Source organism: Delphinapterus leucas, chromosome X (genome assembly GCF_059928025.1).
Source record: "Delphinapterus leucas isolate spDelLeu-1000000601 "Yukka" chromosome X, BTC_Dleu_Yukka2, whole genome shotgun sequence".
Taxonomy (NCBI): Eukaryota; Metazoa; Chordata; class Mammalia; order Artiodactyla; family Monodontidae; genus Delphinapterus; species Delphinapterus leucas.
This window is the reverse complement of record NC_143150.1, coordinates 44268823-44296129: the sequence shown is the minus strand read 5'-3', so window position 1 is coordinate 44296129 and position 27307 is coordinate 44268823. Positions and strand designations below refer to the sequence as shown.

General features: G+C 39.2%; 1 protein-coding gene across 6 annotated transcripts in view; it reads left to right on the top strand.

Annotated features, from left to right (window-relative positions):
- Window positions 1-27307, top strand: part of ARMCX5 (armadillo repeat containing X-linked 5) — a 149686-nt gene that overhangs the window by 28084 nt on the left and 94295 nt on the right. For 4 of the 6 annotated variants that reach the window (XM_089904256.1, XM_089904258.1, XM_089904257.1 and 1 more), the window contains one exon: window positions 1-27307. This exon is cut by the window's left edge and continues 10831 nt beyond it. The exons of the other annotated variants lie outside the window; for them this stretch is intronic. The gene's annotated coding sequence lies outside the window, so the exon portion shown is untranslated. 6 annotated transcript variants of the gene reach the window in all.

The window sequence follows — 27307 nt, the reverse complement described above, 5'->3', positions numbered from 1 at the left end:
GTATTTCCTTTCCCATATTAGGGAATTTTTCAACTATAATCTCTTCAAAAATTTCCTCAGTCCCTTTCTTTTTCTCTTCTTCTTCTGGGACCCCTATAATTCAAATGTTGTTGTGTTTAATGTTGTCCCAGAAGTCTCTAAGGCTGTCCTCAATTGTTTTCATTCTTTTTTCTTTTTCTGCTCTCCAGTAGTTATGTCCCCTATTTTATCTTCCAGGTCACTTATCCGTTCTTCTGCCTCAGTTATTCTGCTATTGATTCCTTCTAGAGAATTTTTAATTTATTTATTGTGTTGTTCATCACTGTTTGTTTGCTCTTTAGTTTTCTAGGTCCTTGTTAAAGGTTTCTTGTATTTTCTCCATTCTGTTTCCAAGATTTTGCATCTTCTTTACTATCATCGCTCTGTATTCTTTTTCAGGTAGCCTGCCTATTTCCTCTTCATTTTTTTGGTCTGGTTGGTTTTTACCTTGCTCCTTCATCTGCTGTGTTCCTCTGTCTTCTCATTTTGCTTAACTTACTCTGTTTGGGGTCTCCTTTTCGCAGGGTGCAGGGTCATAGTTCCTGTTGTTTTTGGTGTCTGTCCCCGGTGGCTATGGCTGGTTCAGTGCGTTGTATAGGCTTCCTGGTGGAGGGGACTGGTGCCTATGTTCTGGTGGATGAGGCTGGATCTTGTCTTTCTGGTGGCAGGACCATGTCCCATGTTGTGTTTTGGGGTGTCTGTGACCTTATGATTTTAGGCAGCCTCTCTGCTAATGTTTGGGGTTGTGTTCCTGTTTTTCTAGTTGTTTTGCATTGGGTGTCCAGCACTGTAGCTTGCTGGTCATTGAGTGGAGCTGGGTCTTGGCGTTGAGTTGGAGATCTCTGGGAGAGCTTTTGCCATTTGATATTATGTGGCCCGGGAGGTCTCTGGTGGACCAATGTCCTGAACTCGGCTCTCCCACCTCAGAGGCACAGACCTGACACCTGGCCAGAGCACCAAGACCCTGTCAGGCACGTGGCTCCAAAGAAAAGGGAGAAAAAAGAAGGAAAGTAAGAGAAAAATAAAATAAAATAAAAGTTATTAAAATTAAAAATAGGAAAGTTTTTAAAAGTAAAGAAAAATTAAAAAGTAATTTTAAAAAAAGAACAAAAGGACAGACAGAACCCTGGGACAAATGGTAAAAGCAAAGGTATACAGACAAAATCACACAAAGAAGCAGACACATACACAGTCAGAAAAAGGAAAAATATATATGTATCTACATATTAAAAAAAGGAAGAGAGCAACCAAATCAGTAAACAAATCTACCAATGATAATAAACTCTAAATACTAAACTAAGATAAACATAAAACCAGAAACAAATTAGAAGAAGAAAGCAAACCCCAAGTCTACAGTTGCTCCCAAAGTCCACCGCCTCAATTTTGGGATGATTTGTTGTCTATTCAGGTATTCCAGAGATGCAGGGTACGTCAAGTTGATTGTGGAGCTTTAATACACCTCTCCTGAGGCTGCTGGGAGAGATTTCCCTTTCTCTTCTTTGTTCTCACAGCTCCCAGGGGCTCAGCTTTGGATTTGGCCCCACCTCTGCGTGTAGGTCTCCTGAGGGCGTCTGTTCTTCGCTCAGACAGGACGGGGTTAAAGTAGCAACTGATTTGGGGGCTCTGGCTCACTCAGGCCTGGGGGAGGGAGGGGTACGGAGCTCAGGGTGAGCCTGTGGCGGCAGAGGCCGGCGTGACATTGCAACAGCCTGAGGTGTGCTGTGTGTTCTCCCGGGGAAGCTGTCCCTGGACCACAGGACCCTAGCAATGGCAGGCTGCACAGGCTCCCAGGAGGGGAGGTGTGGATAGTGACCTGTGCTTTCACACAGGCTTCTTGGTGGCTGCAGCAGCAGGCTTAGCATCTCATGCCATTCTCTGGTGTCTATACTGGTAGCCGCGGCTTGCACCTGTCTCTGGAGCTCATTTAGGTGGTGCTCTGAATCCCCTCTCCTCATGCACCCCAAAACAATGGTTTCTTGCCTTTCAGGCAGGTCCAGACTTTTTCCCGGACTCCCTCCCGGCTAGCTGTGGTGCACTAGCCCCCTCCAGGCTGTGTTTATGCATCCAACCCCAGTCCTCTCCCTGGGATCTGACCTCTGAAGCCTGATCCTCAGCTCCCATTGCCCACCCACCCTGGCGGGTGAGCAGACAAGCCTCTTGGGCTGGTGAGTGCTGGTCAGCACTGATCCTCTGTGCAGGAATCTCTCCGCTTTGCCCTCTGCACCCCTGTTACTGAGCTGTCCTCCCTAGCTCTGAAGCTTCCTCCCCGCCACCACCCCCGTCTCTGCCAGTGAAGGGGCTTCCTAGTGTGTGGAAACCTTTCCTCCTTCACAGCTCCCTCCCAGTGGTGCAGGTCCCATCCCTATTCTTTTGTCTCTGTTTTTTCTTTTTTCTCTTGGCCTACCTGGGTACGTGGGGTGTTTCTTGCCTTCGGTGAAGTCTGAGGTCTTCTGCCAGCGTTCAGGTGTTCTGTAGGAGTTGTTCCACATGTAGATGTATTTCTGATGTATTTGTGGGGAGGAAGGTGATCTCCTTGTCTTACTCTTCTACCATCTTGAAGGTCTCCTGTCAGATCTCGTTTTTTAATCCATCCTGACAGTCTCTCCCCTTTAATTGGTGTATTCATACCATTCGTATCAAAAGTGATTATATTGAATTAATATTTATCACATTTGTAACTATTTTCTGTTCATTGCCATGTTTTTGTTTCATCTTTTGTCTTCCACTCTTTTTCTGCCTTCTCTTGTTTTAATTGAGCATCTTTTATTCTGTTTACTCTCTTCTCTTAGCATATTAATTATGTTTGTGTTTTAAAATTTTCTTAGTGGTTGCTCTAGAGTTTGTCATTTACATTGGTGACTAGTCTAAGTCCAGTTTCAAATAATACTATACTGCTTGCGTAGTTCTCATACTTTATTACAATATACTCCCAATTCCTCTCTCCCAACCATTACAATATTGTTACCATTCATTTCAATTATATACAGTAATCACTGAATATATTGTTTCTATTGTTATTTTGAACAAACTGTTATTTGATCATCAGGAATAAGAAAAATTAAATATCTTTTAAATTCATCTATTCATTCTCAAATTGTCTTCCTTTCTTCACATAGATAGATCTTGGTTTCACACCTATATAATTTTCCTTCTTTATGAAGAATTTAACATTTTTACAAGGCAAGTCTACTGTGAATAAATTCTCTCAATTTTTATTTACCTGAGAAAATCTTTATCTCTTCTTCACTTTTGAAGGAGTATTTTACTTGATACAACATTCCAGGTCAGTGTGTTTTTTTCTTCAACACTCTAAATATTTTTTTTTTTTTTTTTTTTTTTTTGCGGTACGCGGGCCTCTCACTGATGTGGCCTCGCCCTTTGCGGAGCACAGGCTCCGGACACGCCGGCCCAGCGGCCATGGCTCACGGGCCCAGCCGCTCCGCGGCATGTGGGGTCTTCCTGGACCGGGGCACGAACCCGTGTCCCCTGAATCGGCAAGCAGACTCCCAACCACTGCGCCACCAGGGAAGCCCAACACTCTAAATATTTTACTCCACTCTTTTTTTGCTTGTATAGTTTCTGAAGAGAAGTCCAATGTAATTTTTTCCTTATTCTCCTATAAGTAAGGCATTTTTTCCTTTGGCTTCTTTGAAGATTTTCTTTTGTCTGATTTTCTAAAGCTTGAATATGATATGCCTAAGTGTAGATTTTTTTGATATTTATTCTGTAGGGTGTTCTCTGAGCTCCTTTCTGTAATTTGCATCTATCATTAATTTTACAAAATTTTCAGCCATTATTATTTCAAATAGGTATTCTGTTTATTTCTCTCTTTCATCTCCTTTTGTTATCCCATTATTTATATGTTACAACTTTTTTTTTTAATGGTAAAAGTTATTTTTGATATATTTATTTTGCCGTACAGGCCTCTTCAGGAATTCAAAGCAGTTTCTGCCCCCCATTGAGGCCCAGAGATAGAAGAGAAACTGCTAAAAGCTTACAATTACACACAGAAAGCACAACTTTTGTAATGTCCCACAGTTCTTAAATATTCTGTTCTTTGTTTTTCATTCTTGTTTCTGTTTGTTTTTTAGTTTGTGTAATTTCTATTGGCATATCTCCAAGCTCACTGATTCTTACCTTGGCCATGTCTCATCTACTGATGAAGGTATTCTTCACATGCATTCTTCATTTCTGTTAGAGTGTTTTTAATGTCTAGCATTTCATTTTGATTCTCTCTTAGGGTTTTCGTCTCTCTGCTTACATTACCCGTCTGCTTTTGCATGTTGTCCACTTTTTCTGTTAGAGCCTTTAGCATACTGGTCTAATTGTTCCAAAATTCGTGCCATATCTAAGTCTGATTCTGATGCTTGCTTTCTCTCTTCAGACTGTTTTTTCCTTTTAGCATGCCTTGTAAATTTTTGTTGAAAGCCGGACAGAATATATTGGGCAACAGAACTGAAATAGGCCTTTAGTGTAAGGTTTTATGTTTATCTGTCTAGGAGTTGTTAGACTGTGTTTAATGTTTTCTGTAGTTGTAGGTGTCAGAGACTAAAATTTACTCTAGTGTCCTTGCTTTTCCCTGCTCTGTTGTCTTTGGCTTCCTTAGAGAATCCTTCCTCTATAGGGTCTGAGACTTATAGTTGTTTCAGCTGTAATACCTTGTTAGTATACAGGAGCCTAATTGCTGTGGTAATAAAGTGTGAGGACAAGGGGAATTTTTCTGTAGTCTTATGATTAGGTCTTAGTCCTATAGTGAACCTGTACCCCTGTGCTGCTACCTTTATACGTGCTTCTCAGCTCTGTGCTCCCCATTAGGTGGTACAGGAAGGCTAGAGGGGACTGGAGATAAGTATTTCCCTTCCCTCACATTGAATGCTAACAGGGGCTGGAGTTTGGTGTTTCATTCCCCTAGGTCAGTTAGGCTCTGGTAAAACTCAATTCAGTTAGGCTCTGGTAAAATAATTTCCCTTGGGGGAAGCAGGCATTTGTTAAGGAGAACAGAATGCTCTGGGTATATTTCAGATGGTTACTTTTTCCCTCCACCTACTAGAGGAACAAGGATATATTTCTCCACTCTTCACCTTGAGAACCTGGCAGGGCTCTTGATGGTAAAACTCATGAAAGTATGGAGACCCCTCTCAGGGGACCCACTGGATTTTTTAATTCTAAAACTAGATCACACAGAGCCTCCAGCAATTCATCAATTACTGTATAAGTGTTCCAGTACTGACTCCAGTATTAATAGAAACATTTAAACTTCATGAGAGCCCACTGAGAGCAGTGAGTTTCTGCTCTCAGTAACCTATGGTTCTCAGTATCCACTTCTCTCTTTAGTTTTGGGGGCATTGGCTTGTCCTGTGACCTCAATTCTCTGGTGGATCTAAAAGATACTGATTTTCAGTTTGTTCAGTTTTTTTCTTACAGTGACAAAGGGAATGATGACTTCTAAGCTCTTTACATGTCAGACTGAAACCCATAAGTCTCAGTATTATGGTTTTTTGAGTGTTCTTTCATGCTACTGAACATTTCTTGGTAGATATTATCTTAGTCATAAGTCCCCTAATCACAGGGCCATGTAGGTAACATAATGTCCTTCTTAAAAAAAACAAGTTTGAGAACAACATTTTTTCTTTGTCTTCTCTTTTTTTTTTTTTTTTTGGCTCATGCTACACGGCTTGTGGTGGGATCTTAGTTCCCTAACCAGGGATTGAACCCAGGCCATCAGCAGTGAAAGCTCAGAGTCCTAACCACTGGACTACCAGGGAATTCCCTAGAGTTATTTTTTATATATGGTATGAGGTAGGGGTCCAACATCATTCTTTTGCATGTGGCTTTCTAGTTGTCCCAGCAGCAATTATTGAAAAGACATTTATTTTCTTATTGAATGGTCTTGGTACCATTGTCAAAAGTCAGTTGTCCAGGCTTCCCTGGTGGCACAGTGGTTGAGAGTCTGCCTGCCGATGCAGGGGACACGGGTTCGTGCCCTGGTCTGGGAAGATCCCACATGCCACGGAGCGGCTGGGCCCGTGAGCCATGGCCACTGAGCCTGCGCATCTGGAGCCTGTGCTCTGCAATGGGAAAGGCCACAACAGTGAGAGGCCCACATACCACAAAAACAAAAACTAAAACAAAAGTCAGTTGTCCATAGGTGTAGGAGTTTATGCCTGGACTCTCAAATATATTCCATTTATCTATATATGTATTATTATGCCAGTACCACTCTGTTTTGATTGCTGTAGCTTTGTAGTATGTTTTGAAATAAAGAATTGTGAGTCTTCCAAAGTTGTTCTTTTTCAAGATTGTTTTGACTATTTGAGGCCCCTTACAATTCCATGTGAATTTGAGAATCTGTTTTTCCAATTCTGCTAAAAAGGTCTTTGGAATTTTGATATTGATTGCATTTGTGGATTTTTAGCAAGAGCCACATGGTCTCTGTTCATTTTTTTTATTGAAGTATAGTTGATGTACAATACTATATGTTACACAGGTACACTATAGTGATTCACAATTTTTAAAGATTATACTCCATTTATAGTTATTATAAAATATTGGCTATATTCTCTTGCTGTACAGTATATCCTTGTAGCTTATTTTATACGTAATAGTTTGTACCTCTTAATCCCTTACCCCTATATTGCCCCTCCCCTCTTTCCTCTCTCTACTGGTAACCACTAGTTTGTTCTTTATATCTGTGAGTCTACTTCTTTTTTGTTATATTCACTAGTTTATTTTTTAGATTCCACCTATAAGAGAGATCACACAGTATTTGTCTTTCTCTGACTTATTTCACTTACCATAGTACTCTCTGGGTCTGTCCATGTTGCTGCAAATGGCAAATTTTCATTCTTTTTTATGGCTGTGTAGTATTCCATTGTGTGTGTGTGTGTGTGTGTGTGTGTGTGTGTGTTTGTGTATCACACCTTCTTTGTCCATTCATCTATTGATGGGCACTTGGGTTGTTTCCATGTCTTGGCTATTGTAAACAATGCTACTGTGAACATTAGGGTGTATGTATCTTTTTGAATTAGTGTTTTTGTTTTTTTCAGGTATATACCCAGGTATGGTATTGCTGGGTCATATGGTAGTTGTATTTTTAGTTTTTTGAGGAACCTCCATGCTGTTTTCCATAGTGGCTATGCCAATTTACAATACATTCCCACTAACAGTGTACGAGGGCTCCCTCTTCTCCATATCCTCACCAACATTTGTTATTTGTGTTCTTTTTTGTTGTTGTTGGTTTTCTTTTGTTGGTTTGTTTTGCGGTACACGGGCCTCTCACTGTTGTGGCCTCTCCCATTGTGGAGCACAGGCTCCGGACGCACAGGCTCAGCGGCCATGGCTCACGGGCCCAGCCGCTCCGCTGCATGTGGGATCTTCCCGGACCGGGGCACGAACCCGTGTCCCCTGCATCAGCAGGCGGACTCTCAACCACTGTGCCACCAGAGAAGCCCCTATTTGTGTTCTTTTTAATGATAGCCATTCTGACAGGTGTGAGGTGATATCTCATTGTGGTTTTGATTTGCATTTCCCTGATGATTAGCAATGTTGACCATCTTTACATGTGTCCGTTGGCCATCTGCATTTCCTCTTTGGGAAAATGTCTATTTAGGTCTTCTGCCCATTTTTTAATCAGGTTGTTTGTTTTTTTAAAATTTAAAAAAAATTTTAAAGTTTAAAAAAATTTTTTTAATGTTTCAAAAATTTTTTAACATTTTTTTTTTTTTTTTTTGCCACACCACGCAGCATGTGGAACTTCTCCAACCAGGGGTACCAGGGATCGAACCTGTGCCCCCTGCAGTGGAAGCATGGAGTCTTAACCACTGGACCACCAGGGAAGTCTGGGTTGTTTTTTTGATGTTGAGCTGTATGAGCTGTTTATAATATATGTTGGCTATTAACCCCTTATTGGTCATATCATTTACAAATATTTTCTCCCATTTAGTAGGTTTTCTTTTCGTTTTGTGAATGGTTTCCTTTGCTGTGCAAAAGCTTTTAAGTTTAATTATGTCCCATTTGTTTATTTTTGCTTTTATTTCCTTTCCTTTAGGAGACAGATCCAAAAAATACTGCTACGATTTATGGCAAAGATTGTTCGGCCTGTGTTTTCCTCTAGGAGTTTTATGGTTTCTGGTCTAGTCTGTTCATTTTGATTATGAGGCTCTTTTATTTAGCAAGCTACATTGTCAGAGATGCAAATGAATCTTAGATTCTGGTAGTAAACACAATGTGGAGACTTTTTAACCTCATCACTTTCGTAAACTCTGTGTATCAGAGATCCAGAACCACCATATTTATATGTTAGTTGGAAATAATTAATCATCATTAATCCTTGCAGGGAAAAATACCATAAATTGAATGTTTGGGAAATGCTATTATAGTTTGCTATTCAAAGGATGCTAGCAGTTATAGCATCTCTTTAAAAACTTTGATAATATCATGTATGCTTTTCTGTACCTTTTTAAAAATTACAAATAGCTTTTTCCGGGAATAGGAGAGGCTAGTCAGGACTTAGGAAAAGAAGGGCTGTTGCTACTCCTCAAAGGATTCAATAGGCATTAGGGAACATACTAGTTAGTAATCATACACTTGTAGACCGTATGCTGAGTTTTTCCACCTACTTTATTTTTATCTGTCACTGTTATCACAAAATAATACTTATGAGTTCACCTTTCCTCACAGAGCAGTAAACAAGCTTGAGATCTTTAAGCTTGAAAATAGGCCTTGGTGCTATTTCCTAAATTCTAAATAATCCCCTTAAACTCCAGAAAGGTCTTATCAGCTGTTGTTTTACAGCCTTATGATTTAGGACATACAGCAGTAGGGTTAGGGCGGAGTGGATAGGGACTTTGCGATGTGCTTAATATTAATATTCTCAACAATTCACCTAGGTAATTCCCTAAAGAAGAGTTCTAGTATCTCTCTCTACTGCTTAAAATCAGAGACCACTTTTCTTAGTTTCCTATTGGTCCTGTGACAAATTACTACAAATATGGTTGCTTAAGACAACATGAATTTATTATTTTAGTGTTCTGGAGGTCAAAAGTCCAAAATTAGTCTCACTGGGATATAGTGAAGATATTGGCAAGGCTGATTCCTTCTGGAGGCTATGAAGGGTGAATCCATTTCCTTGTCTTTTTTGAGCCTCTAGAGTCTGCCTACATTCCTTGGTTCATGGTCCTTTCCTTGCATCATTCCAAACTTTGATTCCATTGTCCCATCTCTTCCTTCTGTCTTTGACCTTCTTGCTTCCCTCTTTTAAGGATCCTATACTTACATTTGCCCATCTTCATAATCCGGGATAATCTTCCCATTTCAAAATCCTTAACTTATTTACATTAGCATGTAAGGTAACATACTGACAAGTTCCAGGGATCAAGATATTGACATCTGGAGAGGAGGGGCATTATTCAGTCTACCATACAACTTACAGTAAAGGCAGTGGTCACAGAAACAGTAAAGCAAGTTCCAGATGGGTAGATACTGTGGTAAAATAGGCTATTCATATATTTTGAGTTTTGAGTATTATCTGGACATATTTGACAGACATCCATCGAGTCATCACCCATGAGTTCACACAAGGGTATATTATAATAAGGTGAAAACAGATGGGCGTCAAACTCCCCAGGTTTCCTTTCCAAAGCGGAGTTGTGAAATTTTACCATTCTGTACATTTCACCTCACAATGAACTAAACAACTTGGAAACCTGTTCTGTGGTGGACTTCCTGTACATATGATAGGGGTTCATTTTAACTTTCTCTTTATCATGATAACCCTCTGTTATGGGCTAAATTGTTCCCCTTTCCCCAAATTCATATGTTAATATCTTAATCTCTTATACCTCAGAATGTGATTATATTTGGAGACAGGGCATTTGAAGAGGTGATCAAGTTAAAATGAGGCCATTAGACTGGTGTCCTTATAAGAAGTGGAAATTTGAACACACAGGGAGACATCAGACATGCATGCACACAGAGGAAAGACCACATGAGGACACAGCAAGAAGGTGACCATCTGAAATCTAAGGGGAAAGGCCTCCGGAGAAACAAAACCTGCTGACACCTTGATCTTGGACCTCTAGCCTACATACCTGTGAGAAAATAAATTTCTGTTTAAGCCACCCAGTCTGTGATATTTTGTTATGGCAGCCCCAGCAAACTAATACATCCTCAAACTTTTATTTATTGGCTTGGCATCTTACATCAGTTTGGGAAAACAGAAGACCCATATTTATGGTTAATATATAGAATTTTGTGGACGTTTCTTTAAAATTCCAAATTTTATAAATCCTAGCAAACCAATAGCCCTTTTTCAGTATTATATCCAATTCCAGTGTGGTAGTGTGTATACATTAACTTTCTATCTGCTTTAGATGGCAGAATAAAAAAACACTGGGTGGGGTACTTTCACCTTTAGCAACAAAAAATATTATCTCCAACAAACTAATTAGTCTAAAGATGTTTAATGGGGTGCCTCTTAGCTTGGTCAGTGATAGAAGCACATAAAAGTGTAATAACTCTCAGATTTAAGATCATAGTGTAAACTGATATGATTTATATAATCAACAGAAGAGACACCCCAGTGTTCTGGAGGCATTTATATATCCAGCAAGTATTTATTAAGCAATCTATTATGTGCCAGGAACTGTTTCTAGGTCCTGGGAATATAGCATAGAAAAAAATAAAGTGTCATCCTCATATAGCTTACATTTAGGGATGAAGGGAAACAGATAATAAGAAAGTAAATATATAAAATATGTAATGTAATATTAAGTAGTGATAAATGCTATGGAGAAAAGAACAGCATATGAGGATAGAGGATATTGGAAGGGAGGATACTATTTTGGATGAGATAGAGAAGTTCTCTGTGAGTAAATACATGAAAGAACTGAGGGAATGAAGCATGAAACTATCTTCAGAAGAAGTATTCTAGGTAGTGGGAACAACAAATGTAGAGTTCCTTGGGTAGAGATGTGATTAGCTTATTCAAGAAACAGCAAGGAGGCCAGTGTGGCTCAAATGTAAGCAAAGAGAGAGTGGTTGGAGAGAAGTGTAAAGTGGTTGCCAGGGGCCAGATCTTGTGAGATACTGTAGGCCATGGAAAGAAGTTTAGATATTATTCTAAGTGTTATGGGAAGCCATTAGAGGATTTTGACAAGGGGAGCAGTGTGATACAACTTATGTTTTTAAGGGATAATCCTGTCTGCTGTGTAAAGAATGAACCCTAGGGAAACACGAATGGAAACAGGGAGACCAATTGAAAGCTAGGAAGTAATTGCAGTGGTCTAGGTCAGAGATGATAGTGGCTTGGACTAAGATGTTAGCTGTGGAAGTGGTAATAAGTGTCCAGCTTTGGCATATATTTTAGCGGTAAATCCAGTGGATATTATGCATGGATTGAAAGCAAAGTAAGAGAGAGGAATCGATGATTCTGATGCTGAGCAACTGAGTGAATAAAGCTGTCATTTACTGAGATGAATGAAGACTGGGAAGAGCAGGTTTTAGGGAGAAGGTCATGAGCTCAGGTTAGGACATGCTGAGTTTGAGATGCCTTTTATATGTATACATGGAGATGAAAAGTAGGCAGTTGGATATATGTGTCTCGGAATGTTGAAAGAGTTCCAGATTAGAGATAGAAATTTGACTGTCAAGGTATAGATGGTATTTAAAGCCATGAAACTGGATGAGATCACTAAGGAATATAGATAATGTAAGTAGTAAGGGAAGAAGTCCAAAGATTGAGCTCTGGGGCATTTCAATATTGAGATATAGGAGATGATAATGAACTAGTAAAAGCAAAATTGAAAAAAGAAAGCTAAGAATGTGCAGTCAGGAGTAGCCAGTAAGGTAGGAGAAAAACCAGGAGAGTATGGTATCCTGAAAGCTAAGTCAAGATGTTTCAAGAAGGAAGTTTTCAACCCTGCCTAACATTGCTGATAGGTAAGGTGACAGAATATCCCTATTTTCCCAGGAAAGTCCCAGTTTATGTCTGTTGTACAGAAATAATTGTTAACAAAATACTTTTTCACTCTCAGAAATGTTCCAATTTGAATGATAAATTGTATGGTCACTAGGATGGTAGGTCAAGATGAGGATCGAGAACTGGTTATTGGATTTACCAACATGGACATCATCAGCAATTTTGACAAGAGCAATTTCAATGGATCAGTGAAACTTCATTGGATGTTGGAGATGAAAGATTAGCATGGTTTCAAGAGAAAAGGAGGAGACAGCATTGATTTGGTAACTGAAGACCACAGTTTTAAGGAATTGTGTAGCAAAAGGAATCTGAGAAATGGGGTAATAGCTATTGAATGATATGGGGTAAAGAGAGAATTTTGTTTTTAAGATAGGAGATAGTACAGTATGTTTGAATATTGATGGGAATATTCCACAAGAGAGGGAAAATTTTAGGATAAAAGAGAGAAGAAAATTTTGGAACAATGACCTTGAGTAGGAGAGTTGGGATATCATCCAATGGACAAATGGAGAGGCAAGCTTTAGATAGAAGCATGGACAGTTCACTCAGAGAACATCAGAAAAGGCAGAATTTATGGGCACAGATGCAAGTAGATATGGCAGTAGGAGTTTGTGGAAGTTCTCTTCAAACCACTTTTACTTTTTCAATGAAATAAGAAGCAAGGTTATCATCTGAGACTGAGGAATAGGTAGGAGGTAATTGGGGTTTGAGGAGAGAAGAGAAGGTATGATGTCTTTTTTTATAATATATATGACATAAAATTTGCCATTTTAACTATATTTAATTTTTTTAAATTATTGGAGCATAGTTGATTTACAATGTTGTGTTAGTTTCAGATGTATAGCAAAGTGAATCAGTTATACATATACATATATCCACTCTTTTTTTTAATATTCTTTTCCCATATAGGGCATTACAGAGTATTGAGTAGAGTTCCCTTTGCTGTATAGCAGGTTCTTATTGGTTATTTATTTTATATATAGTAGTGTGTATATGTCAATACCAATCTCCCAATTTATCCTTCCCCCTTATCCCCTGGAAACCATAAGTTTGTTTTCTACATTTATGACTCTACTTCTGTTTTTTAAATAAGTTCATTTATACCTTTTTTTTAGATTTCACATATAAGTTATAGCATATGATATATGTCTTTGTGTCTGACATAACTCAGTATGATAATCTCTAGGTCCATCCATGTTGCTGAAAATGGCATTATTTTGTTCTTTTTTATGGCTGAGTAATATTGCATTTTGTATATATGTACCCATTTTAACTATTTTAAGTGGATAATTAAGTGGCATCAGTTGCATTCATAGTGTTGTAAATCCATCACCACTATTTCTAAAAACTTTAATCATTTGTTATGAGTTGAATTGTGTTCCCCCAAAAGATATGTTAGAGTCCTAACATCTACAAAAATCAACTCAAAATGGATTATAGTCTTAAACATGTGACCTGAAACTGTAAAATTGTTAGATAAAAGCATAGAGGATGACAAAACTAAACAACAACCTACTGAATGGGAGAAAATATTTGCAAATGATATGACCAATAAAGGGGTTAATATCCAAAGTATATAGATAGCTCATACAACTCAGTATCAAAAAGACAAACAACACAATTAAAAAATGGGCAGAAGACCTGAATAGACATTTTTCCAAAGAAGTCATATAGATGGCCAACAGGCACTAATCAACATTGCTTGTCATCATCAAAGATGCTCAGTGTCTCTAATCATCAGAGAAATGCAAATCAAAACCACAATGAGATATCACCTCATACCTCATCAGAAAGACCACAAATAACAAATGGTGGTGAAGAGTGGAGAAAAGGGAACCATAATACACTGTTGGTGAGAATATAAATTGGTGCAGTCACTATGGAAAACAGTGTGGAGGTTTCTCAAAAAACTAAAAATAGAACTACCATAGACCCAGCAATTCCACTCTTGAGTATATATCCGGAAAAAACAAAAACTCTAATTTGAAAGATACATGCACCCCAGTGTTCACCACAGCACTGTTTACAGTAGCCAAGACATGGAAGCAACCCAAGTGCCCATCAACAGGTGAATGGATAACGAAGATGTTGAACAAATGGACTTACCTACGAAACAGAAACAGACGCAAAGACATAGAGAACAGACTTGTGGTTGCCAAGGGGGAGGCGGGGGTAGGGGAGGGATGGATTGGGGGTTTGGGATTAGCAGATGCAAACTATTATATACAGAATGGATAAACAACAAGGTCCTACTGTAGAGCACAGGGAACTATATTCAATATCCTGTGATAAACCATCATGGAAAAGAATATGAAAAAGAATGTATGTATAACTGAATAACTTTGCTGTACAGCAGAAATTAACACAACACTGTAAATCAACTATACTTCATAAAATAAAATTTTAAAAAAGATGTGGTATATATATACAATGGAATACTACTCAGCCATAAAAAAGAATGAAATTTTGCCATTTGCAACAACATGATTGGACTTGGAGGGTATTATGCTTAGTGAAATAAGTCAGACAGAGAAAGGCAAATACTGTATGTTATTATGTATATGTGGAATCTAAAAAATAAAACAAACTAGTGAATATGACAAAAAAGAAACAGACTCACAGATATAGAGAACAAACTAGTGGTTGCCAGTGGGGAGAGGGATGTGCGGAGGGACAAGATAGGGGTAAGAGATTAAGAGGTACCAACTACTATGTGTAAAATAAATAAGCTTCAAGGATATAGTGTACAGCACAGGGAATATAGCCAATATTTTATTATAGCTATAAATGGAGTATAATCTTTAAAAATTGTGAAACACTGTTGTACACCTGAAACGTAGTATTGTAAATCAACTATACCTCAGTAAAACAACAACAACAACAACATGTTGGTCTTGGAAGTGATTTCTTGGATATAGCACCAAAGCCACTGGCAACAAAAGCAAAAATAGACAAATGAGACCATATCAAACTAAAATGTTGTGCACAACAAAGGAAATAATCGACAGAATGAAAAGGCAGACTACAGAATGGGAGAACATATTTGCAAACCATATATCTAAGCGACTAATACCTAAAATATGTAATGAACTCCTACAACTTCATAGCCAAAAAAAGAAAAAAAGGCAAAGGACTTGAGTAGACATTTCTCCAAAGAAGACATACAAATGGCCACCAGGTATATGAGAAGGTGCTCAACATCACTAACTATCAGGGAAATGCAAATCAAAACCAAAATGAGATATCCCCTCACACCTGTTAGGATGGCTATTATCAGAAAAACAATAGATCACAAATGTTAGCAAGGATTTTGAGAAATTGGAACCCTTAGACACTGCTCTAGGAATGTAAAATGGTGCAGCCACTATAGGGTACAGTATGGAAGCCCCTCAGAAAAACAAAAATAGAATTGCCATGTGATCCAGCAATTCCATTTCTGAATATATATTCAAAATAATGGAAATTAGGATCTCAAGAGGATTTCTGCTCTCCCTTGTTCATTGCAGCATTATTCACAACAGCCAAGATATGGAAACAACCCAAATGTTCATTGATAAATGAATGGATAAAGAAAATGTGGTATATACACAGAAGTGAATATTATTCAGCCTTAAAAAAGGAAATCCTGCTATTTGTGACAACATGAATGAACCTGTAAAACATTATGCTAAGTGAAATAAGGCAGTCAGAGAAGGACAAACACTACATGATTCCACATATACATGGTATTTAAAATAGTCAAACTCATAGTGAAGAGAGAATGGTGGTTAACAGGGGTTGGGGGAGAGGAAATAGGGTGTTGTTGAATGGGTATAAAGTTTCAGTTATGCAAGATGAATAAGTTTTAGAGATATGCTGTACAACATAGTGCCTATCGTTCACAACACTGTGTTGTGCACTTAAAATTTTGTTAAGAAGGTAGATCTCATGTGTTCTTACAACAACAACAAATGGGCACAAAGAAAATTAGAGGTGATAGATATGTCTATTATCTTGATGGTGATGATGGTTTCATAAGTGTATACCTATGTCCAAACTAACCAAATTGTATACATTAAGTATATTGTTTTTAATATATCAATTATATCTCAATAAAGCTGTTTTAAAAAGACATCATCATACTGAACATCATCAAGGTTTTCTCCTATGTTATCTTCTAGGAGTTTTATAGTTTCACATTTCATATTTAGGTCTATCATCCATTTTCTGTTGATTTTTGTGAAGGATGTAAGGTCTGTGTCTAGATTCAGTTTTTTGCATGTGGGTGTTCATTTACTCCAGCACCATTTGTTGAAAAGACTGTCTTTGCTCCATTTTGTTGTCTTTGACCCTTTGTCAAAGATCAGTTGATTGTGTTTTTCTTGGTATATTTCTGGACTCTCTCTTCTGATGATGTTCCATTGATCTGTTTGTCCATTCTTTCACCAATATCACATCATCTTGATTACTGTAACTTTATAGTAAGTCTTGAAGTCAAGTGATATCAGTCCTCTGACTCTGTTGTTCTCCTTCAATACTGAGTTGTCTATTCTGGGTCTTTTGCCTCTTCATATAAACTTTGGTATCTGTCAATATCCACAAAATAACTTGCTATGCTTTGGTTTAGGAAGAGCTGGTTAGGAAGAACTAGTCTTGACAATATTGAGTCTTCCTATCCATGAACATGGACTATCTCTCCATTTATTTAGTTCTTGTATGATTTCATTAATCAGAGTTTTCTAATTTTCCTCATATACATCTTGTACATATTTGTTAGATTTATACCTATGTACTTCATTTTTTTGCGGGGGGGGATCAGTAAAAAATTTACTGACCTAAAATTTTCTTTTTTTTTTTAACATCTATATTGGAGTACAATTGCTCCACAACGCTGCATCAGCCTCCACCCCACAACAAAGTGAATCAGCCATACACACACACATGCCCCCACATCTCCTCCCTCCCACATCCCCCTGACCCTCCCCATCCCACCACTCTAGGCGGTCACAAAGCACCAAGCCGATCACCCTGCGCTATGCAGCCACCCCTCACCAGTCATCTGCTCCACGCTTCGCAGCGGATATATGTCCATGCCACCCTCCCCACAACATCAGTGCTCCCCCTTCCCCCTCCCCATATCCTCAAGTCCATTCTCTAGTAGGTCTTTGTCTTTATTCCTGTCTTACCCCTAGGTTCTTCATGACATTTTTTTCCCTTATATTCCATATATATGTGTTAGCATATGGTATTTGTCTTTCTCTTTCTGACTTACTTCACTCTGTATGACAGACTCTAGGTCCACCCACCTCATTACAAATAGCTCAATTTCGTTTCTTTTTATGGCTGAGTAATATTCCATTGTATATATGTGCCACACCTTCTTTATGCATTCATCCGATGATGGACACTTAGGTTGTTTCCATCTTCTGGCTATTGTAAATACAGCTACAATGAACATTTTGGTACATGACTCTCTTTGAATTATGGTTTCCTCAGGGTATATGCCCAGTAGTGGGATTGCTGGGTCATATGGTAGTTCTATTTGTCGATTTTTAAGGACCCTCCATACTGTTCTCCATAGTGGCTGAACCAATTCACATTCCCACCAGCAGTGCAACAGTGTTCCCTTTTCTTCACACCCTCTCCAGCATTTATTGTTTCTAGATTTTTTGATGATGGCCATTCTGACTGGTGTGAGATGATATCTCATTGTAGTTTTGATTTGCATTTCTCTAATGATTAATGTTGAGCATTCTTTCATCTGTTTGTTGGCAGTCTGTATATCTTCTTTAGAGAAACGTCTATTTAGATCTTCTGCCCATTTTTGGATTGGGTTGTTTGTTTTTTGTTATTGAGCTGCATGAGCTGCTTGTAAATTTTGGAGATTAATCCTTTGTCAGTTGCTTCATTTGCAGATATTTTCTCCCATTCTGAGGGTTGTCTTTTCGTCTTGTTTATGGTTTCCTTTGCTGTGTAAAAGCTTTTAAGTTTCATTAGGTCCCATTTGTTTATTTTTGTTTTTATTTCCATTTCTCTAGGACATGGGTCAAAAAGGGTCTTGCTGTGATTTATGTCATAGCGTGTTCTGCCTATGTTTTCCTCTAAGAGTTTGATAGTTTCTGGCCTTACATTTAGGTCTTTAATCCATTTTGAGCTTATTTTTGTGTATGGTGTTAGGGAGTGATCTAACCACATACTTTTACATGTACCTGTCCAGTTTTTCCAGCACCACTTATTGAAGAGGCTGTCCTTTCTCCACTGTACATCTTTGCCTCCTTTATCAAAGATAAGGTGACCATATGTGCATGGGTTTATCTCTGGGGCTGCTATCCTGTTCCATTGATCTATATTTCTGTTTCTGTGCCAGTACCATACTGTCTTGATTACTGTAGCTTTGTAGTATAGTCTGAAGTCAGGGAGCCTGATTCCTCCAGCTCCGTTTCTCATTCTCAAGATTGTTTTGGCTATTCAGGGTCTTCTGTGCTTCCATACAAATTGTGAAATTTTTTGTTCTACTTCTGTGAAAAATTCCAGTGTTAATTTGATAGGGATTGCATTGAATCTGTTGATTGCTTTGGATAGTACAGTCATTTTCACAATCTTGATTCTTCCAATCCAAGAACATGGTATATCTCTCCATCTATTTGAATCATCCTTAATTTATTTCATCAGTGTCTTATAAGTTTCTGCATACAGGTCCTTTGTCTCCCTAGGTAGGTTTATTCCTAGATATTTTATTCTTTTTGTTGCAATGGTAAATGGGAGTGTTTTCTTGATTTCGCTTTCAGATTTTTCATCATTAGTGTATAGGAATGCCAGAGATTTCTGTGCATTAATTTTGTATCCTGCTACTTTACCAAATTCATTGATTAGCTCTAGTAGTTTTCTGGTAGCATCTTTAGGATTCTCTAGGTATAGTATCATGTCATCTGCAAACAGTGACAGCTTTACTTCTTCTTTTCTGATTTGGATTCCTTTTATTTCCTTTTCTTCTCTGATTGCTGTGGCTAAAACTTCCAAAACTGTGTTGAATAATAGTGGTGAGAGTGGGCAACCTTGTCTTGTTCCTGATCTTACTGGAAATGCTTTCAGTTTTTCACCATTGAGGACAATGTTGGCTGTGGGTTTGTCATATATGGCCTTTATTATGTTGAGGAAAGTTTCCTCTATGCCTACTTTCTGCAGGGTTTTTATCATAAATGGGTGTTGAATTTTGTCAAAAGCTTTCTCTGCATCTATTGAGATGATCATATGGTTTTTCTCCTTCAATTTATTAATATGGTGTATCACGTTGATTGATTTGCGTATAGTGAAGAATCCTTGCATTCCTGGAATAAACCCCACTTGATCATGGTGTATGATCCTTTTAATGTGCTGTTGGATTCTGTTTGCTAGTATTTTGTTGAGGATTTTTGCATCTATGTTCATCAGTGATATTTGCCTGTAGTTTTCTTTCTTTGTGACATCCTTGTCTGCTTTTGGTATCAGGGTGATGGTGGCCTCATAGAATGAGTGAGGGAGTGTTCCTACCTCTGCTATATTTTGGAAGAATTTGAGAAGGATAGGTGTTAGCTCTTCTCTAAATGTTTGATAGAATTCGCCTGTGAAGCCATCTGGTCCTGGGCTTTTGGTTGTTGGAAGATTTTTAATCACCATTTTAATTTCAGTGCTTGTGATTGGTCTGTTCATATTTTCTATTTATTCCTGATTCAGTCTTGGCACGTTGTGCATTTCTAAGAATTTGTCCATTTCTTCCAGGTTGTCCGTTTTATTGGCCTAGAGTTGCTTGTAGTAATCTCTCATGATCTTTTGTATTTCTGCAGTGTCAGTTGTTACTTCTCCTGTTTCGTTTCTGTTTCTATTGATTTGAGTCTTCTCCCTTTCTTTCTTGATGAGTCTAGTTAATGGTTTATCAATTTTGTTTATCTTCTCAAAGAACCAGCTTTTAGTTTTATTGATTTTTGCTACCGTTTCCTTCATTTCTGATCTGATTTTTATGATTTCTTTCCTTCTGCTAAGTGTGGGGTTTTTTAGTTCTTCTTTCTCTAATTGCTTTATGTGTAAGGTTAGGTTGTTTATTCGAGATGTTTCCTGTTTCTTAAGGTAGGATTGTATTGCTATAAACTTCCCCCTTAAAACTGCTTTTTGTGCATCCCATAGGTTTTGGGTCGTCATGTCTCCTTTGTCATTTGTTTCTAGGTATTTTTTGATTTCCTGTTTGATTTCTTCAGTGATCACTTCGTTATTAAGTAGTGTATTGTTTAGCCCCCATGTGTTTGTATTTTTTCCAGATCTTTACCTGTCATTGATATCTAGTCTAATAGTGTTGTGGTCGGAAAAGATACTTGATACAATTTCAATTTTCTTAAATTTACCAAGGCTTGATTTGTGACCCAAAATATGATCTATCCTGGAGAATGTTCCATGAGCACTTGAGTAAAATGTGTATTCTGTTGTTTTTGGATGGAATGTCCTATAAATATCAATTAAGTCCATCTTGTTTAATGTATCATTTAAAGCTTGTGTTTCCTTATTTATTTTCCTTTTGGATGATCTGTCCATTGGTTAAAGTGGGGTGTTAAAATCCCCTATTATTGTGTTACTGTCGATTTCCCCTTTTATGGCTGTTAGTATTTGCCTTATGTATTGTGGTTCTTGTATGTTGGCTGCATAAATATTTACAATTCTTATATCTGCTTCTTGGATCGATCCCTTGATCATTATGTAGTGTCCTTCTTTGTCTCTTCTAATAGTCTTTATTTTAAAGTCTATTTGTCTGATATGAGAATTGCTAATCCAGCTTTCTTTTGGTTTCCATTTGCATGGAATATCTTTTTCCATCCCCTCACTTTTAGTCTGTATGTGTCTCTAGGTCTGAAATGGGTCTCTTGTAGGCAGCATATATATGAGTCTTGTTTTTGTATCCATTCAGCCAATCTGTGTCTTTTGGTGGGAGCATTTAATCCATTTACATATAAGGTAATTATCAATATATATGTTCCTATTCCCATTTTCTTAATTGTTTTGAATTTGTCATTGTAGGTCTTTTCCTTCTCTTGTGTCTCTTGCCTAGAGAAGTTCCTTTCGCATTTGTTGTAAAGCTGGTTTTGTCGTGTTGAACTCTCTCAGCTTTTGCTTGTCTGTAAAGCTTTTAATTTCTCCTTCAAATCTGAATGAAATCCTTGTTGAGTAGAGTAATCTTGGTTGTAGGTTTTTCTCCTTCATCACTTTAAATATGTCCTGCCACTCCCTTCTGGCTTGCAGAGTTTCTGCTGAAAGATCAGCTGTTAACCTTATGGGGATTCCCTTGTGTGTTATTTGTTGTTTTTCCCTTGCTGCTTTTAATATGCTTTCTTTGTATTTAATTTTTGACAGTTTGATTAATATGTGTCTTGGAGTGTTTCTTTTTGGATTTATCCTGCATGGGACTCTCTGTGCTTCCTGGACTTGATTAACTATTTCCTTTCCCATACTAGGGAAGTTTTGCACCATAATCTCTTCAAATATTTTCTCAGTCCCTTTCTTTTTCTCTTCTTCTTCTGGAACCCCTATAATTCGAATGTTGGTGTGTTTAATATTATCCCTGAAGTCTCTGAGACTTTCCTCAGTTCTTTTCACTCTCTTTTTTTTATTCTGCTCTGCAGTAGTTATTTCCACTATTTTATCTTCCAGGTCACTTATCCGTTCTTCTGCCGCAGGTATTCTGCTATTGATCCCATCTAGAGTATTTTTAATTTCATTTATTGTGTTGTTCGTTGTTGCTTGTTTCATCTTTAGTTCTTCTAGGTCCTTGTTAAATGTTTCTTGCATTTTGTCTATTTTATTTCCAAGATTTTGGATCATCTTTACTATCATTATTCTGAATTCTTTTTCAGGTAGACTGCCTATTTCCTCTTCATTTGTTAGGTCTGGTGCATTTTTATCTTGCTCCTTCATCTGCTGTGTGTTTTTCTGTCTTCTCATTTTGCTTATCTTACTGTGTTTGGGGTCTCCTTTTTGCAGGCTGCATGTTCGTAGTTCTTGTTGTTTTTGGTGTCTGTCCCCAGTGGCTAAGGTTGGTTCACTGGGTTGTGTAGGCTTCCTGGTGTAGGGGACTAGTGCCTGTGTTCTGGTGGATGAGGCTGGGTCTTGTCCACGTCTGGTGGTGTGTTTTGGGGTGTCTGTGGACTTATGATTTTAGGCAGCCCCTCTGCTAATCGGTGGGGTTGTGTTCCTGTCTTGCTGGTTGTTTGGCATAGGGTGTCCAGCACTGTAGCTTGCTGGTCGTTGAGTGAAGCTGGGTGCTGGTGTTGAGATGCAGATCTCTGGGAGATTTTCACCATTTGATATTATGTGGAGCTGGGAGGTCTCTTGTGGACCAGGGTCCTGAAGTTGGCTCTCCCACCTCAGAGGCACAGCACTGACTCTTGGCTGCAGCACCAAGAGCCTTTCATCCACAGGGCTCAGAATAAAAGGGAGAAAATGTAGAAAGAAAGAAAGAAAGGGATGGAGGGAGGGAGGAAGAAAGAAAAGAAAGAAAGAAAGTGGATAAAATAAAGTAAGATAAAATAAAATAGTTATTAAAATAATAAATAATTATTAAGAAAGAAAACGGACGGATAAAACCCTAGGACAAATGGTGAAAGCAAAGCTATACAGACAAAATCTCACACAGAAGCATACACATACACACCCACAAAAAGAGGAAAAGGGGAAAAAATCATAAATCTTGCTCTGAACGTCCACCTCCTCAATTTGGGATGATTCCTTGTCTATTCAGGTATTCCACAGATGCAGGGTACATCAAGTTGATGGTGGAGCTTTAATCCGCTGCTTCTGAGGCTGCTGGGAGAGATTTCCCTTTCTCTTCTTTGTTTGCACAGCTCCCGGGGTTCAGCTTTGGATTTGGCCCCGCCTCTGAGTGTAGGTCGCCGGAGGGCATCTGTTCTTCTCTCAGACAGGACGGGGTTAAAGGAACCACTGATTCGGGGGCTTTGGCTCACTCAGGCCGGGGGGAGGGAGGGGCACGGAGTGCGGGGCGAGCCTGCGGCGGCAGAGGCCAGCGGGACGTTGCACCAGGCTGAGGCGCGCCGTGCGTTCTCCCCGGGGAAGTTGTCCCTGGATCCCGGGACCCTGGCCGTGGCGGGCTGCACAGGCTCCCCGGAAGGGAGGTGTGGATAGTGACCTGTGTTCGCCCATGGGCTTATTGGTGGCGGCAGCAACAGCCTTAGCGTCTCATGCCCGTCTCTGGGGGCTGCGCTGTTAGCCACGGCTCGCACCCGTCTCTGGAGCTCCTTTAAGCCGCGCTCTTAATCCCCTCTCCTCGCGCACTAGGAAACAAAGAGTGAAGAAAAAGTCTCTTGCCTCTTCGGCAGACCCAGACTTTTTCGCGGACTCCCTCCCGGCTAGCCGTGCTGCACTAACCCCCTGCACGCTGTGTGCACGCCGCCAGCCCCAGTCCTCTCCCTGTGCTCCGACCGAAGCCCGAGCCTCAGCTCCCAGCCCCGCCCGCCCCGGCGGGTGAGCACACAAGCCTCTCGGGCTGGTGAGTGCTGGTTGGCACCGATACACTGTGCGGGAATCTCTCCGCTTTGCCTCCGCACCTCCGAAGCTTCCCCCCTCTGCCACCCGCAGTCTCCACCCGCGAAGGGGCTTCCTAGTGTGTGGAAACCTTTCCTCCTTCACAGCTCCCTCCCACTGGTGCAGGACCCGTCCCTATCCTTTTGTCTTTTTTCTTTTCTCTTTTACCCTACCCAGGTACGTGGGGAGTTTCTTGCCTTTTGGGAGTTCTGAGGTCTTCTGCCAGCGTTCAGTAGGTGTTCTGTAGGAGTTGTTCCACGTGTAGATGTATTTCTGGTGTATCTGTGGGGAGGAAGGTGATCTCTGCGTTTTACTCTTCCGCCATCTTTCCCAATCTCCTCTATGTAGTTCATTTTTTTTGTACTTCATTTTTGAGGGTGCTAATATATAAGGTACTGTGTTATTAATTTCAAACTTCACTTGTTCATTGCTGTTATATAGAAAAGCAATTGCCTTTTTTTATATTAACCTTATCCTCTAACCTTACTGGAGTTGCTTATTAGTTCCAATCTTTTTGGATATTCTTTCTGATTTTCTACATAGACAAACACTTCATCTGCAAACAAAGGCAGTTTTATTTCTTCTTCCCAATCTGTATTCCTTTTATATCATTTTCTGGTCTTAATGCATTAGCTAGGAATTCCAGTACAGTTTTGAAAAGGAGTGGTGAGAGGGGGCATCCTTGACTTTTCTTGATCTTAATGGTAAAGCTAGTTCCTAACCATTATGTATGGTGTTAGCTGTGGTGTTTCTGTATATGTTCTTTATCAAGTCAAGGAAGTTCTACTCTATTCCTAGTTTGCTGAGACAATTTTATTGTTTTGCATGTGGATATCTAGTTGTCCCAGCACAGTTTGTGAATGGACGGGATTTTCAACAAATGGTGATTGAATTCCAATCAATGAAATGTAAGTGTAAATGATGTAGGCATTTCTTTACCATGGAATTTAAGAAGCAGGTGGACTACCTCTACTCTTTTTTTCCCATTTTGCTGGCTAGACGCAGACTACAGTGATGCCCCATCGCATATTTTTTCTGTTTTGAAAAGTTACTTTAACATTCAATTAACTACCAATATTCGCTGGCATTGTGGAAATTCAGGATTTCTTCTCCCTGCAAAGTTAATAACCATGAACTCACCTCACCAGCCCCTTTAGTTCTAGAAATCCTCAAGGGGTATTTCCCATGTCCTAAATTTTGATGGTTTTCACACGATTTTTCCATGTGTGGTTGCCACAGTAAGCTTTACTGTGAAGCACTTAAGTCCCTCCAATTGCTCCCTCTAATTTGTCCAACCACTACCCATACCCAGAGTCCTCATCATGTTAGAGTTGAGTACTACTCTAAACTTTAAAGCCATGTTGGAGAGGAGGATGTTTTCCTCTCTTTAAGTTATATTTTATAAGTGGGATCTGCACAACAGAATATAATTTCTTTGCAAACTGTGCTTTTCATGATAACTTATGAACCTGCCTTTGTTGTAACAGACATACAGTTGAAGGCATATGTTTGAAGAGGCAAAAATAGGAGTCCTAATCCCAGTGCTGCCATTAGAACAGCTATACTCCCCTAATGAAAAGGCATTGTTCCTGGGCTGAGGTCACTGTGCCTGGCTCTGTTTTCCTTCAGCATAAATTCTCTTAAAGAAGAACTCACTCCAAATAGAACCTGAAAATATTCTGGGGTCAGCCCTCCCCACAAGTTCTTTAGATGTGCTTTGTCTCAAGTAATAGACACAGTTTAGATCTTTCCTAGAGGTTCTTCAGTCTCTACTGAAACTAGACATCTATTGATCCAGTTTCATAGTTTACAAGAACGCAACCCAGCCTTGTTGGTCCCACCTGCAAGGGACTTGAGTTCCTGTGTAAAGCTCCTGAAACTCGGGAATATGAGAATGGATATATTCTAAGAATACATAGGGTTTGGATCAACCTTGAACAAAAGGGAGATCCCAGAGGGAAAGTTTGCCTGAGGAACATGAAGGACAGAAGAAAGGTAAATTAAGCTAAATGGGCAAAACTAGGTCCATGACCACGATGACTGAGAGAGACAAGAGTAGATCACTCAAGCTGCACAGGCAAGGGATATGCTAGTGTGAAAGTTCATGTGCATGTATGTGGGAGGCGGGGTGGGTATAGTGCAGCAGCACAGCTGCTTCTGTATCCCAGGCTTACTGGTGGGGGAATTATTTGGGGGGAGAGAGAGACAGGGAGACAGAGAGAACACAAAGCTGGGGCTCTGCTTTTATTAGGGTCCCACTGTAGGGAGCCTAGGGTTTGTCAGGTTGTCTTTATTGGCTAATTTAAAGCACAAGAGCAGATAGTAGTCTCAGGAAGGAAAAGGCAGGATCTCTCAAGGACTCAGTTGTCTAGGTTAACCAAGGCTTTCTGAAAGAGGGAACTAAATGAGTTGGGAGTGGCCTAGTTCCTTCTCAGGTCCTTTTGCTGGTAGCTATGTCTTACAGCCCATAATATGATTATTCAAGATGGTTTTCTTTTGAAATGGGTGCCTTGGCAATCAAAAGCTTAATGTCAGGCACTTAAATCAAAAAGCATAATGCCCAGCACTTACACTACAGAAATTTATATTTCAGAGGCTAGTCCGGGTTACACAGGTGCTAGTGGAGACACTGGAGAGTGAAACTGTGGCTGTTGCAATCACACGAGAATCCATTTTACAAGGAAGTAAATATAATATTACTTAACAGACAGACATAGGTCAGTGTCTTGTTTAAATCTTTTCTTTGCTCTCTGATTTTAAAGATGACACTTAATCTACCTGATATATACACGTAAAGAGCTAACACATAAAAAGCTTAAAATACGACTTTTCTCAGTTCAATAAATGTTAACAGCAATAGTGTCTTCTGTAAATGAATTTAGAAAAAATTGTCCAAAAGATATTTCAAAGTCTCACAGTAAAATCAGTCAGCTTTGGTAGATCCGCTCCCCTGCCAGTAAATATTTTGGGATCAATATCCCAACACCTGGAAATTACCAGAGAAGCTTGCATTGGTATGACCATAAACTTGTAGGATAGAAATCGAAATAAAATAGAAAACACAAGTAAATGTAAACTCAAGAGAACAGAGATTTCTTTCCGGTGTTTTTTTTTTCCTACTGCATGTCCAGTGCCTAGGAAAAAGCGATACTCATATATATTTGTTGAATGAATAAAAGGCACCAGACACTTTCAGAAGGAGAAGGAACAGTTCACAGAGGCAAAGAGATTCATGCACACGCACAGATCCCAGAAGAGCTCAGACTCCCTTCTTCCGCCCTGGCATTCACCCAAAAGAGTATACTTTGGAACAAAGAAAATCCACAGTTCAGCTAAGGCCATTGAAAGAGCACAGTGAAAGACATTCCTCTGCAAACTGACATCTGTTTTCTCTAGATATAGTATAGAATCATCTCTAGATTTTTTCTCTATCACCTAAATATTGTACACTTATAATAAATATCTAATAACAAGTAAAAGCTGATATGAAAATTCATGGTAAGAATAAGGTTCCCTTTTCATCCTGGTAAGCATCCATGATATTCAGTAAATAGGGACTCTCTCCAAGACGAACCTCAAAGATGATTGCAAATTCTCTCTTCTTTAGAAAAGAGAGAAGGCGCTTAAGAGGGTGGTTATAGTGGTAAGAAATGAGCGCCCAGATTGATCCTCCCAGGGGCTGAAGCCCAATTCAAGAAAGTGAAGGGGAATGGACTTTATCAGGATGGTGAGTGAATTTGGTTCCCACTGCTGCTGTAACAAATTACCACAATC